We start from the raw sequence: 15498 nt of genomic DNA, 5'->3' as shown, positions 1-15498 counted from the left end.
GGACATATGTTGCCCCACGTAAAAGAATATCACGCATTGAAATCTCGAGCAACCTCACCCACACACAAATATATAAAAAATTTTCAATTACCCCCCTTGAACTTTCAAACGAACCAAATGAAATTTGAAAACCGACCCCTAATTAAATGTTAACCTTTTTTGAACTTAATTCTTAGGTCCGGTGTCGAATTGTTAAGCCTTAGCCTTGGCCTTGGCTCATGACTTCAAACCTTTTTATAAAGGAGAAAAGAAAGTTGAAAGAAACGGCAAACACATCGCTACAGAAAACCGACTGCCAGACATGACTCATGAGAAGCCAGCCGAAAATCCACCGAATCAGAACCAGATTGAATATAATTATTATCCAACAATAAAAAGAGTTTCTGGGTCTGCCACGGTATGATATATGTTATATGCTGGGTAAATATGATATAAGAGGTTTTTTTAGGGACATATGGAATTATAAATCAGCACATTGTTTTAATCTAATAGCAAATGGCAATTACAAGAATAAACACAATTCATGTGATCAACAAACAGAAACATAACCCATCCAATTGAGCAAATAAAAGTAAAGAATGAGAGCAAATTATAGGGCAACAAAATACAAAATTATACCTGAAGAAGAGCTGCAGCAGATGTACTATACCGATCACCGAGACCTACAAAGATTTCTTTTCTTCGATGACAGACAAATCGATTATACGGACTCGACTTTTTATTTAACCCAACTCAGACACTCGATACCGAATTCAAGAACGTCTGAAAACCCTAAACACGACTAACCCGAGCATTAAATGGGTAGGTTATCGGGTTAGTTTTTGTCAACAAAAAGCCCGAACAATCCAACCCAAAAAACCAGAAACCCAAAACCAACCTAAAGAGTGTATTTTATTGTTTCTATCCATGTGTTTTGGTTTAGAGTATTTGGTATTTAAAATATTATGTTTTGTGGTTTGTTTTAGAACTTTTAAACATTATCATTTGATGATTGAATCTTTATGATATTTATTTACTAGCATGATGATATTTTGTGAATAAAACGTTTTTCTTTGTTCATTTTACATTTAAACCCAAAAATCGAACAACTCGATTATATGCGGTAGTTAACTTCAAATACAATATTGATGAAAGGTTAAATAATCACTAAAAGTCAATGCTGAAAGCTTTATAGAAAAATTAATTCTTTCTCATTACTCTATTATACTGTAATGGTAAATCACACCAAATATTAAAATTGTTGATAAGTTCTTCATGTATGTAATAGAAAACATGAATATTATGATAAACCTATGACTAAACATACCTGCCACAACAGAGAGATAAGCCACAACTGATGAGAATGATCTAGACGACATGATAGTCAGCTTTGTCGAGTTTCCATTTAGGATGTATATTAGTGATGGGGATTTAGGTTCTTGAGAAACCGAGTAATATATATAGAGAGAGGGGGTGACAAATTTTGTTGTGAGGTTTAGGGTTATGTCTTGTGACGTTAATTAGCCTCTCCATATATTTATATACACCTAAGGGGAAAACCCTTGATTAGCAAGAAAGGGGTAATGTGGTCCATCAATATTTACCTAGCTAACATAATAATAAGGTATAATTAATTAATCTGATCTTATATTATATAAATGATAATGATGGCCATATATATATATACACACACACATCCATATATTTATTCTTACATTCTTCCATTTGGCCGAATAATCATTTGTAATGAGCATTAGATTAGTCTGCTGATTTTAACACTCAGTTTAGCTTTAAACTCAAACTAGAGCAGAGAAATACAATCATTGAATTGAACATTAGCTCAAGACCGCCATTAATCATACTATAGTCCTTGTTGAAAACCTAAGTAGTTATGATCAAAATTTATATGTAAGCCCTTCAAATGTTTTTTTTATACTAATTTTTCTATATATCATTACCCATGCAGAACATATTAAGATACATACAAAATCAAAACTGAGGAATTTTAATTAAATATAATGCAAATAAATACAATATGCAATTAAATAATGTCTTCAGTAAATCCCATAGTAGAAACATATACTTTAAAAACTTTAAGTGGGAGACCTTTAGTCATTGGCTCCGCTAGCATATTATTTGTCACACCCCGCAAAGGCGGAAGCACTGGTGCGTGACGTCATGCATACCATAAGCATATGATTATCGCCAACATAAATGTATTACGATACCAATAGTTTTAAAAGTGTTTACAAACCATAACCTATTTTTAAACAAAAGAAGTTAAACATCAAAATGGTATCCTAATTATACAATGAGGTCCCGTCTTCACGATTCCTTACGTGCGTTGTTAATTCCTTGATGAACATACGTTTAAAGAGTCAACACAATGGTTAGTGAGTTCACAGGTTTTAAGACTTGCTATGAAATCATGTTTTCATAAATCGTTGAATCAGGTCACAAACAAGCATATGATAACTTATTGAAACAAATACGATGATCCTCCGTAGACTAGCTAAATCTACGAATTAATATGATGAACCCTGAGCCTATAACCAAACCACAACTTATATCCTTTTGCCCCGTTCAAATCTCATAGATGGAATATACGCACCCTGTTTCGATGCAATATCGAAGGTTAGCGCGACTAACCTAACAGCAGGGGGAAATGTCAACGTCAATAGTACTATTCGTATATTCCTGTGGCTAACTTCGTTAGCTAATGGTTATAGTATGCAAGCAAGGGACTTATAACATTACATAGTTCAACTCATGTTCGCATAAGGATTGTGTGTTTTGTTTATAATTATCGTATATAAAAGCAGTTGTGTATGTTTTCCACCCCGAATAAATAAACAGTAAAACCGTAAAAAGGGGGTAGTGTACTCACCTCGATATTTGAGTGATCGTTTCGCTAGCAATTTTGTAAGGCCCCGTTACCGGTAGCCCAACTTTCGTGTTGGATTTACTCATAAACACAGTTCTACACATCAGAGTTAATTAAAACATTTACGCGGAATATAAAACTTTCATAAAACATTACATAATTCATAACTTGTCTCAAAACATCCTTTGTCTTTCAACATTAACGCATTAAAATTAAAACATCATAAGTCTTCAGATGCCAGGCTCTTGTTCAATGCCACGTGTCTCCTCAAGCGAGCTGCCTCATCCTACTCACCTGCGTGCATACTAAAAGTCAGCTACGCTGAGTGAGTTCTAGTTAATCATACACTATACAATACACATAAACTTATATTCTTTCATTCATACTTTCATACTTTCATTCTTTCTTACTTTCATACTTTCTTACTTTCATACTTTCTTACTTTCTTTTGTATTAACTTACTTTCATATCTTACGTTATAAAGAGCATTACGCCCTACATTCCTCGAGTATTATTAGGGCTCGGTACCCTCTTTCCTCGAGTATTATTAGGGCTCGGTACCCTCTTTCCTCGAGTATTATTAGGGCTCGGTACCCTCTTTCCTCGAATATTAGTAGGGTTCGGTTCCCTAGTTCTCGAATATTAGTAGGGTTCGATTCCTTCTTCGTTAGCATACAACCATACATCATACCTCGAGTATTAGTAGGGCTCGGTACCCTGTTCGTAACCATACAACCATACATTATCATTTCTTTCTTCTATTATCTCTATCATGTTCATACACATAAACATACATAACATACTTACCTTATACATAGCGTTACAACCTGATAGTACGTGCAATATCCGAAGATCGTTCACGTACCATCAAGCAATAATTCATACATTTCACATTATCCACATAAGGCATACACTTATCTCTTAGGATAAGTGTATTAACAAACATATTGAGTATGCACACAGCCCCGAAAACGCAACACATAAATGGGGCTAGAAACTCACCTGAACACGGTTACGTTCACCGTTAATCGTAATCCCTTTCTTCAGTTGTGCACGGCTGACTGAATAACAAGTATACGTATCAATTAACTATCACTTCTCATAATGTATTTCTACCTTTATATGACCCACAACGAACGGGGGTCCGGGGGCAGCGCCCCTGGCAGCGGGGTCTAGAGGCGGAAGTCCCTAGCAGGGTCCAAGGGGCAGAGCCCCTGGCTGGGGTCGAGCTGCCAGGTCAGCTTGGAAAATTTTTATTTCCATTAACTGTCTTAACACATTTTTCATTAGATTTTTAATTTATTTTCTAATCGAACTTGACTTTAGGCGAAGTTAACCCTCGGGCGAACTTAGCTCTAGGCGAAGTTAACCTTAGGCGAACTTAGCTTTAGGCGAAGTTACCAGCTAGGCGAACTTAGCTTTACAACGAAGTTGCCATCAGGCGAACTTGGCTTCAGGCGAAGTTGTCATCAGGCGAACTTGGCCTCAGGCGAACTTGGCCTCAGGCGAAGTTACCAGTTAGGCGAACTTAACTTTACAGCGAAGTTGCCATCAGGCGAACTTAGCTTGCAGGCGAAGTTCATCAGGCGAACTTAGCCTGCAGGCGAAGTTCATCGCTTTGAAGGCGAAGTTGCCCAGTTGCAGGCGAAGTTGTCCAGACAGCCGCTGTTCGGTTTCTGACCAGCATTTCGAGCGATTTTAACACCCTTGCTATGGTTCAACATCACCCACTACGCTTCCCGACCATTTTCGGTCGCTTATACACTAAAAAGCTTGGATCTTTAAACTTCAAAGATCAAGAATCATACCTTTTTGAGCTTGTTAGGATCTCGTTTAACTTGTTAACACACTAATCGCTCTCTCTCTCTCTCTTGGATCTGCCCGGTTCTTCCCTTGGTCCGGCCGGCGAATTGTGGTGTGTGGTGTGTGTGTTTTTCTTTTTGGAGTATTAGAAAATGAAAGGAATGAAAGATATCTTGGGTTTAGGGGATATTTATATCCCTTAGATCCCATTCTCATTTAACCCATCTCAATTAATCTAAGTCCATGATCCGCTCCTTACCCGATATTAATTAATAACGCGAAATCACTAAACATAGCTTTCTTTATTCATCATTAAAATTTTAGGATGTTACAAATTTCATATTATCACAGTTTTCTGCCTTCACACGTCCTAAACGAGTACTGACAGTTAGTTCGTTATCGACTCGCAATTAGGTTTATGCTAGTCGCTTTCACCCAACTAGTAGTTTAGTTGTTTCTGCCGATTGTTTTCACCAACCAGGCATTTCGTTTATTGTGTCGGTTGCTTTCACCAACCGATCATTTCGTTTAAGGTGTCGGTTGCTTTCACCAACCGGTTGTTTCGTTTATTGGGTCGGTTGCTTTCACCCAACCATTCGTTCCGTTTATTTTGTAAATAATGTTTCACACGTTAGTATTGGATAACCCGTTGGTGATAAGTTTTTGTGTCTATGTATAAAGGTATATATCTATATATCTATATAAATACTAGCATAAGTGCCCGCGCGTCGCTGCGGGTTCGCATAAATTATCCCCTCATATTAATTAGTAGTGTTTGATATGGTGTGTAATGGGTTATCAGTGTGAGCGGCACTTGCTACATCAAAACATATATTTTATGTAAATTACGATACCACAAATACAAAATTCGTATGATAACATTATCATAAAAAAATTAAACAGAATTACATAATTTAAGTTAACGAATATGATTGAACATGATCCCTTGGAAGCTTCGCCTTTACCTGAATTCGACACTACATTTTGAAAAATGATCACTTTACATAAGAAAGAGAAAAAGGTTTACCTTAACGTTTGTCCACCAAATAAATTAAATGGGTTAAATCAAAACACAACATAAACATGACAATTTGTAATGAGTTAATATAGTTTTCTTTCTTTCTTTTTCTTTTACTAAAATTTAGATAAAGATAATGAAGCAAGATAGTAACATTTCTTGTAATTTTTAAAATTAGTCACATTTTCAAGCATAGTCTTGTAGAAAGCCAGTGGAATTTGGCTGACCATCCTTGTCTGCATTCTCAACATACCATATCACAATTAATCATGATTATAAATCCAAATCAAAAACATAAATATAAATATACCTAATCTCTAAATATGCATATGAACCGGAATGAAAATGAATTACCCATCAAGGCGGTTAGTTGAAGCATGAGTGGCGTTATCAGGAGTCCTTTTTGTGGCAGCTCTCCAGCAAAAAGAAACTAAATCACCTAGGAAATAAGTTCAGTTAGACCTCAAGAACCCAAAAAGAGAATAAGACGAAAGCTAAATTTTTAAGAACATGAGAAAACTACCCATTGCGGATTTGTGTTTATTTCACATTTTGTTGAGTGGGTCAATGAACAATTTTTATCACTTTAAGTTCCTGATAGTAAAAAAATAAAAATAAATAACATGTACCATTTATAGTTCTTGCCTGCTGCAAACTGCACCATCTTGCATTAAGTTTCCAAAATGTAATGAAAAAAGCTTTAATCTTCCTAAACTACTTCCCCATTTTGAATTACTTCCTAAGATTAGTGATCCAAAGACTTATCACCATGTTACTGGCAAAAGTAGGACATGTTAATTTATATTTCCACAAGTAATAAACAAATACTTATCTTGAAGATATGGGTCGCTCGGGTCAAGTGTTACTCTTTAATTGGTTAAATACTATTTCTCTTAATCAAATGGCTTTTGAAGTTTAAAAGAGAATTTTCTAGCAGGACATAAACCTAAAATGAAACTTGTGGGTTTAGATTTAGTTTAAACAGGTTCGGGTCTATTTAGCGTTTAGCCCTTGAACATGTTCAACTAAATGGGTGGTGCTCGAGTAAACCCGATACGTTCGTGGGTTGACTCACCTAACTTGTTCCTACATGTGATGTAATGGGTCATGTTCGTGCCAACCCACGAATAAATTTATCATTTTCATAAGTGTCGCACGATTTTCAGGTTCCTGTCGTGGTTGGCTTCACTTAAAACTTTCGGTTTTGACCTGCCAACTCACGAACGTTATCCATTTAGCAGTCCTAGATACAACAACCCTCGTTCCATTTAAAATACATCCTTTTTAAAATAACATTTTTTCTCATTTAACCGGTTATGATCCATTAATAAACAAATGGTTCACGAAACCATAAAATTATTTTAACTACAAATCTTAACATAAATATCTATTACACAGATGTAAACTAACCTGAATATGTTTCCGTGTACAATACTCCGATCATCAAAATTCAAGAATAATATTCTCTCTTAGCAACCTGAAATATGAAGCAATATCGTAGCTGACCAACCAAGAAGTTATTGTGAAGCTACCTCAAAATGAAAACGAAATTAATTGCATATTTAACAAGACAACCGGTGAATACGGCCTGTTTAGCACCAGTGATTGTGATGATTTCTATAATCCATTTAATCAGTTTAAACCATCAACCCATTCAAAATTATAATAGAAGAAGTCGTAAAAATATATTTTATAAGTTAAAGCTAGCATCCAACCTGAAGTGAAATCATGTCTCATTTGTTCATATATGTTCGTAAACATTCGCTTACCTTCGTTCATTTAAGTTATGCATATTTTTGTAGTCAAAATCAAAATTCTACACAAATTATTGTCAAGGTCAAAAGTCAAACAATTGAAATAATTCAACTTAAACTAAGCCAGTCTCAAGTTAAATTAAACAATAACAAATGCGCTGACAACCTCTCCTAAACCCACCAATCCACCATAGATGAGCAGGTGGGTCAACAAATATAATTTCTTTAGCTTCCAATGCATCCGCCAATTTTAGAATTTCGGACTCCTTGCCTCAACCCAGCCAAACACCATCAACATGTGTTACCTCAACAATCTGAAATCAAATTGTTAAATACAAACGGTTAATAATTTGGTACCTAAACAAAAAAAAGTGTTTTATCAATAAATAAATAAATAAAACCTACTTACCAATATAATGAATTGCACATTAGTGTATTTGTTATTGTTTGTACCATCAGGTACTTCAACCAAATGATCAACAATTTTTATATGATATGCATTTATCATCATATCTTCCGGAGTTGCCATGGCTATCAATAAGATTATTTTTTCTGAACCAAACGTTTTATAACTCCATGTTATCACACTTCTTCTTAACCTTTTCTCGACTCGGCTTGGCACATTATTCAGTTTGAAAATAAATAACCTGAAAACTGAATTGGACTGAAACTTATAAAAAACGAACTGAATTCTTATTCAATTTGGTTTAAAACTGTAACAAAATTACCAATTTGGAGCGGCGGCGCAACTTGTTTCCCGCTTACATGCCTCTCTATTGTAAATGGATCCTTTTATTATAAATGTGAAGATGTTAAAAAAAATCTAAATCATTTTATAACCGAATAAGCCGTATTAACCGGTTAAACCAAACACATATACTAATTTGTAATGACATAGTAAACGTAATGTATATTTATGTAAGTAAAAAAGTCTCTATAGAAATGTAGCTAAGCTTTCGAAGTAAGACCTATTCAGTAGTGAAAATAAAGTAAAAAAATAGAGTTTTCATAAGGTGTGTATATTTAAGTTTTAGCACTACTCTCTCTCTTCAAAACACTTTGCTTCTATTTCATCAAGGTCGCCCTGCAACGATATAATAGCATAATCAAATAACATTAAGCAACCTGTTTGTGGCTAAAAAAAGGTTTCTCATGCATACATTTACAACCCGTATGCTTGCAAACAACTGATCGACATTAATTGTTTTGGTGTAATAGAAATATCCAATAGAATAAAGTCAAATTATGCCAAAAAAAATATTGATACATGTTTCCGCATTGTAGCGCGAAAAGAGAACACAAAACCTAACTTGTAATCTGATTATTTAAAATGTACACAACCAATCATGATTTCTGCAACACAATTTGAGAATTTGCAAACACAAAACCTAAATTTATACATATTTTAATTCGAAGATACAACATCGATTTTAACCAATCATGATTTGTGCAACACAATTTCAGAATAACCATTTCTTTCAATAAACACTTCATCTTTCACAAAGTAATTATAAAGTTCCAAATTTCAGCTATTTTTCATGACATATTGAAAATAACAAAAAAAAATGGATATGATGGGCTCATGAAGTTTAGAAGAGGAAATATTCATAACATAGTTCTTATGTAGTTTCATTTACAAAAAAATATTAGTTGAGTCAACAATTTACAGGATACAAATAAAAACTTTAATTAATCATGATTAGAATCAAATTAGTAATGAAAATGGATTAATATACCTGTAAGTGGCGACCTCATGAGGGGTTAAGAAGGAGGAGTAATAGCTGAACCCACAAAAAGAAAACTTAGACGTTGGGAAAGCCACCATAGTTGATGAACCTAAATAACAAAATTTAAACATTTGCCAATGACAATCAATTAAAACACTAATTCAATGAGAAAATTCCAAGTCAGAAAACTTACGCCTTTAATGGAAGCGTGATGGAGCTTCCTTGGATTGTTAATGTGCGTTGTGAATCCTTAGTCGATGAAACGAACCAACTTATGCACGGATCAGAATTTTCAATTCCACGTACTCTTCTCGAAAGGGCTCCTTATGATCGATTGATCAAAATCTAACTGGAAGAGTGGAGGAGATTTGAGGCGTCTTACAGAGATTCTGTAACGTAACAGCGAGAATTCAAAGGAATTGTAACTGACATCAATTTAAAGGAATTGATTAGGATTGCATCCTACTATTGATGGCGGTCGATTATTTAGTTGTAACGTTGCCTAAGATGGAATCTTTATGTGACCGATCGGTGGGAAGAAGGTCGGTTTTAATCGAGAAATTAATAGAAAATCAATAAGAACCCTAAACTTTTACTCTGTGTTCCCGGGGGTGTTTGGATGAGATTTTAAAATTACTTTTTTGCTAATTTGCTTTTTGAAAAATAAAAACAACATTTGAAAAGCTCCAATTTAAAGCTTTTTGGTGAGTTTTTCCAAACACATTTTGCTTTTCAACAAACAAATAAGCAAGTTTTAAAAGCTCACCCAAACACCCCTAAGTCTCACTAATGGAGAAAATGGAAAAGAAATGAAATGCAATAATTTGTGTGTTCCATATAGTTTTTTAAAAAGAGAAAGGAAAATAAAGATAAAAGTGGTGTGTGCTTACATCTCATTAAAAGAAAAATAGAAAATAAGTTGGTTGTGGCTCAATGGTAGAGCACTCACTTTATAAGTGAGAGGTAGGGGGATCAAACCTCATACCACCAACTTATATGGGAGATATGAGGGATGACCCTGGCTTGCCAGGGTTCGAGTCTTGATCTCACCCGGTTTTACCGGCTCCTCGCTGTCGTGCCGTTTGGTGGGCGTGGGGGTCGGGTTTTCCGGTGAATCCCTCAACAGGTGGACCGCTAGGGGCTCCATCCATCCAGACTAGTGGCCGGCTCGGGCTACCTTTAGCCAATGGGGGACGCGTACGGGGTACCTGGCGTTACTTAGTTGGCCGTTCAAAAAAGAAAAAAAGAAAAATAGAAAGAAAAAAGGGACAAATAAAAAAAGGAATGAAAGGAAACCTTTCTCTCATTAACTAAAATCGGTAACATAGCAATGTCAGAGAACCATTTCCATTCAATATATCACTCCATTTAATTTTAGTTTGCGTTTTTCAATTTTGCCCTCACACCCTTGCGTGTGTATGTTGTACTATCACACTATTTTATTTTAGTTGCATTTTTGAATTTTGCCGTCACACCCTTGCATTTGGATGTTGTGCTATATGCATGAAGCATATAAAGACATGTAAAACTATTAAAAAAATTCTTAACATGCCCATGCTATGTGTTTTATAATATAGTATAGATATAGTAACTATAGATATAGATAATATAGATTATATAGATATATTAAGTATTTTTTTATCATCATTAAAAAAGAAATATCATATGAACTTAACGTGATAATGTAATTAATAATTAATTATGCATTATTATATGTACTTAATGTAGTTGTTAAATTATAATTATCATTAGCTAAAAGACCATAAACCTTTGTATCTTCTAAGGATGGAAGAGTAATTTTACAAATGTGAAGCTTAATCAACTTGTATCGAACGCTTTAAAAACAAGTAGAGGGATTGCCAAATTACTTTTCCTACCCAGTTATGAATTGTCATTTTTGTCCTTGTCCTATAATTATGAAATTACTTCATTGTCCATCACTCTTCCTTTATATATAATATTGATTAAGAATATATAGTGTATCCGCCTCGTATTATTCGTGACAAGTTCGTGTCATTTAACTAACAATACTTACTCGGTTGCATAAGAAATATATATATATATATATATATATATATAATAAATTTATATATACTTAAATAAATACTAAGAATATAATTTTTATTATTGTCAGTTTCAACTAGACATAAACGATTCGCTTGGTCGGATAATAAATATAAAAAGTATATTTATTTCTAAGTGACATTTTGTTAAGTTACGATTAATACTTGTAGTAAAACACAATATATTTATATATTCGTTCGAAATCTCCCAACCGACTTTATGTACCATTTTGATCGTTTAATTTGTAACAATTATTATTTTTACTTCATAGGTATAAATATATTCAAAATATAATTTTATGTTCAAATCACTGCCTTGACATAACTATCGTTTTCTACATTCCATGTGTATTTCATCAAGTTCGTTTATTCATTTCTCTGTTAATAATGTTTGTCGTCTTCAATGATAGATTACATATAGTTTTTATTTAAATTACAACAAGCATTTTAAACATAAACACTTACATATATCCATTTCTATTTATTTCTATAAAATGCATTTGGACTTTTAAGGGTACATGTTTATTCTTCTATTGTAAACCGCGTGTACTCGTTTATCTTTATATATTCAAATCTAAATACTTGTATATAAGTTTATTTTTCCATATTTCAAATATAACTTGGATATAATTTATTTTTGTACAAACTCCAACTTTTAACACATGAGAATATATGATATTTTTAGAGTTTTTAATCATAATTTAAATTCATCTTTCATCATCTTTATTTTGTATGAAGAAAACCCTTTTAACAAACATGTAAACACCATATTTTACAATAATCTTGAATATGATCACCTTTTACATATTTTTAGATTATATTTTATACCCCTTTCAAATCTTAACCAAAACTCATATTTATTAAGTTTCAACATACGCATTGGCATATTATTAAACATAATATTAACTTGTATTTTGATCCTTGGGTGTTAGAGCTAGCATAAACACACTTTGTATAAATATAAAGATAGGCTTAAGAGGTTTAACTCACTTAGTTATAGGATTGAGGTGTAGAAAGAGACTAGAGAGCCTTGAGCTAGTTTCTCCATGTGAAGTTCGTTTATCTTCTTGAAAAAAAAAAGATCTCCTATACCATAGTAGTGTTGAAACACAAGAAGATATAGATTAGTTAGGATGTCCATGCATGCTTGGATATGAATGAGTAGAGATCGAGAGTGTGTGTGAGATCGTAAAGAGAGAAACGGTGACGTGAGTGTGTATATGTTTATACCTGGAGAGAGGTTCTAGAGAGGGAGAAGGTGGTGGTGGACGATGATGGCAGTTCCGGACATCTGGCTTGGTGGTTCGCGGTAACCGTTGGAGGGTGGGGGTGGTTGATGGAGTTGACGGTTTGATGATGGTGTGTTGCGGTGACGTTACGGTGATGTTCCGGTGGAGATGGTGTGCCGTGAAGGTGGCGGTGCTATGGTGGCTGCTTCATGTTGTGAAGTTGGGACGGTAGGGTGGTGGTTGCTTATGGTGGTGAATGAGGCGGTTGGTGGTGGTTAACCAAGACGAAGGAAAGGGTGATGGGTGGTGGTTTGTTGTTGGGCGTTGGTTTCAAGGGGAAAGATGACGAGAGAGTGTATATAATACTAATTAATTGTGTGTTTGTGCATGAATGTAAGTATTGGTTTATACAGATCATGTGACGGGCATGCTTCTTATTTTAATCCAAGTGTGTTGTGAATTGCATTGAGTGTTTGACAAGAATGAAAAAGGTGAAAGATTTTGGGTATGGTGAGAGTGAGGGCCGACACATCACAAGGATGTGATATGGTGTGAATGGGTTGTTGAAGTGTTGGTCAATTGATGTTTATCTAGATGTAGGAATGGTATTTTATTTATAAAATATTTTGTGTTGTGTATAAGTGTTTCTATATATAGCCATGTATATTTTGCATGGTAAATAGAAAATATATGTTAATCCTCATGACTGTAGTTATTTGCAAGATAAATTTAGGACTAGTTAATGATGCTTTAATTGTTAATTATATAATTAGTTTATCAGTAACTTATAGGCCACGGAATTTAAATGTGTTTAGTATTTCGCCATCTAATTGTTTAAGAACACAACCATACTGATGTGTAATATTACGTTCTCATGAGTGAGTTTATATGTGGCATGTAATAAACCTAAACATTTGAAGAACCATTTCGTATTCGATGTTCGGATGCTTCATAAAAATGGTTATAGAATATAAACGTATAACACATAATTCAACCTCCGAGTTCATTTATATATATATATATATATATATATATTCGAGTTGTCTAAAAATAATAATAATATCACCAATGTTCGTGTTCAACGGAACTAATCCAAAATTTTGAGTAATAAAAATAAATTACTTATATGGAATGTATCGTGCATATGCGGTCCTATGCTATACTTGTGGTGATTAAACTTAATAAATTTAATCATGCAGGGATTAACGTTAAGAAATCATGATTAACCTTTGTACGAAAATGATCTATTTAGAGGGGTATCACATTCTCCCCATGCTATGAGAATTTCGTCCCGAAATTCAATTCAAGTTAACTCTTTACACGAGTTATGATAATGTCCTTTGAAAGAACAAGTCATTGTAGTAGACTTGGGAGATTTATTTGCCTAACAAGAATGAATCGCATAATTTAATTGTTTAAATTATTAAAACAAAGGCTCGTGTGCAAATGATTCTTGCTAAATATATTCCAAAGAAAGAAATTACCATATAATGAAAAGAGATTAGGATATTAAACTACACCAAATGCATGGCGTGGTTTGTTTTTGTTTTTTTTTTTTTTTCTTTTTTTTGTATACATGTTACATCAAGGGAGACACCAACGAATGTGGTCATGTTGAAAGCACATATGGTTTAAACTGATATTCAAACTAAGAGATTAATAGTCGAAATGACAATAATTTGAAGCTGTTGGTCGCGAACGCTAGAAAACCGAGTCATGTACTAAAAGTGTATGACAACACTGTCAAACCTTTGTCTCGCCCATAGTGATAATTCAAGTTACTATTTGTAGCATATTGTTTGGTTTAGTGATACATAAACGCACGAATTTGCATATGGATATATAAGACATCCATTGTGTGGACGTGAGGGAATATTAAATCAATTATCGTGACCAATAACTGTTACTCTCAATAATTTAGATGATCTAAATGAGCGTGTGACCCATAACTAGCAGGAAGAAAGGTTTTCAACAGGATATATTACTCAGGCGGCATGGAGATGAGACTTATCCATCTTGACAAATTATGTAAAGAGTGAATTCCATAATTAGGAACTAGCTGGCTAACAAAGATTCCGGTATCTTTTTCCACAATCTAAGGGCATCTTGCTGGTATCAAGTAATGCTACGTATCCACGAATTGGTTATCACAACTAAATTTAGGGTTTGATGAAGAGTTTTTTTTTTGTTCGATAAAGTGAAGACTTAGTGATAAGGATTTATTAAGAAGTCTCATGCATCCAAAGAACATGTTATGTAATAATGAATTTTTAGAGTTTACGCACATTGGTATGGCAATAATCATTGTTACGGATAACGATGACGTAATTATAGGTAGGGGTCACCTTTTGTAGTGCATTTCATGTGCAAGACTTGCGAAGAGGGATTTATTTACAAACATTGAAACATGGAAGATCTTTATTTTAGGGTTGAATAGAGATCAAGAATAATTTATTGGCCAATAAACTGAGAGACTTAACACAAGTCCAAAGTAGCGGTTCAGATCATAGAGTTTATGTCCCGGAGTTTTCGAATCTGGAAAACTCTAAATCACTAACTTGACAATGATCCGTATTACTTGTTTATCCAATAAGGGTGTTTATTGGAGAAGGATATTGGTTATCGTTCATATACTTGCAATATAGCATTTTATAGAGGTTAACGATGATGTCAAGAAAACATCCCCAATTTCTAGTTATTAGAATTTGAGTAAGCAATATCGACATAAGTGTGTTAAGTTCAAGGTTTGATAGGAGAATGTGGTCACTATTTCCTTTATAATTGCGAATCGTAGGAATAAGCATGAAAAGCGATTGAGTATGGTTGTAGACGTCGAATTTGTTTCTTACAAAACTGAATAAAGCATTCCGTAAACAATGGCTAATGTGGGCTTATGACAATTGAAATGGATAAGACCCTAGGATGTTACGTTCATGATTTAAGAAGTCTTATGTCGTTCCGAGCCTACTAGTACTAGCAATCATTTCAAACCTCTAGTCCCCAAGTTTGTTTACTGAATTTTATCCGCATATACCAGTGCT

This window comes from Bidens hawaiensis, unplaced genomic scaffold, assembly GCF_021521415.1.
Source record: "Bidens hawaiensis isolate Kalapana, Puna unplaced genomic scaffold, B.hawaiensis_p1.1 tig00031731_1, whole genome shotgun sequence".
NCBI lineage: Eukaryota > Viridiplantae > Streptophyta > Magnoliopsida > Asterales > Asteraceae > Bidens > Bidens hawaiensis.
This window is presented reverse-complemented; position numbering follows the sequence as displayed.